This window comes from Petromyzon marinus, unplaced genomic scaffold (genome assembly GCF_048934315.1).
Source record: "Petromyzon marinus isolate PM22_M1 ecotype Great Lakes invasive population unplaced genomic scaffold, UKy_Petmar_22M1.pri1.0 PM_G_Scaffold_73, whole genome shotgun sequence".
Lineage (NCBI taxonomy): Eukaryota > Metazoa > Chordata > Hyperoartia > Petromyzontiformes > Petromyzontidae > Petromyzon > Petromyzon marinus.
Genome location: NW_027423028.1, coordinates 491,999 through 492,500, shown reverse-complemented (window position 1 = coordinate 492,500; position 502 = coordinate 491,999).

The window sequence follows — 502 nt, the reverse complement described above, 5'->3', positions numbered from 1 at the left end:
GACGTCTGGCATCTTCAGCAATCGAGAGACTAGTCGGCAAACACCAGCGTGCTCGTTCTGGCGTGCTCCCTCATCGATACGTTTCGGTCAGCAATACTTTGCTTGCTGCGCAAGCGTGGCAAGGATGCTGTGAGTTTCCTTCGCCCTGTTACCATGCATCTTTGATAACACGGGGTGGAGTCAATAACCGTATTGTACTCCCATGCTGGTGTATCCAACGCAGATCCAGCATCATCAAGCTGGTCCCTGAACGGGATGCCGTGTATTATCGAATCCCTGTTGCCGTGCATCAATGGCAACAAGGAGTAGAGTCGGTAAGTTACCGGATTCTCGAACTGATGTACTCCAAAAAAAAATAAAGAATTAAAATAACAAAGTCTAATCTATATAAGTAATCTTGAATAAAGCTTATTTTTAATCTTCTTTGAAGGCAGAAAATAGTAATGTAAAAATAAAGTCCTCTCTATGCTCTGAAGTAACATATAAAAAAACTAGCAATAAA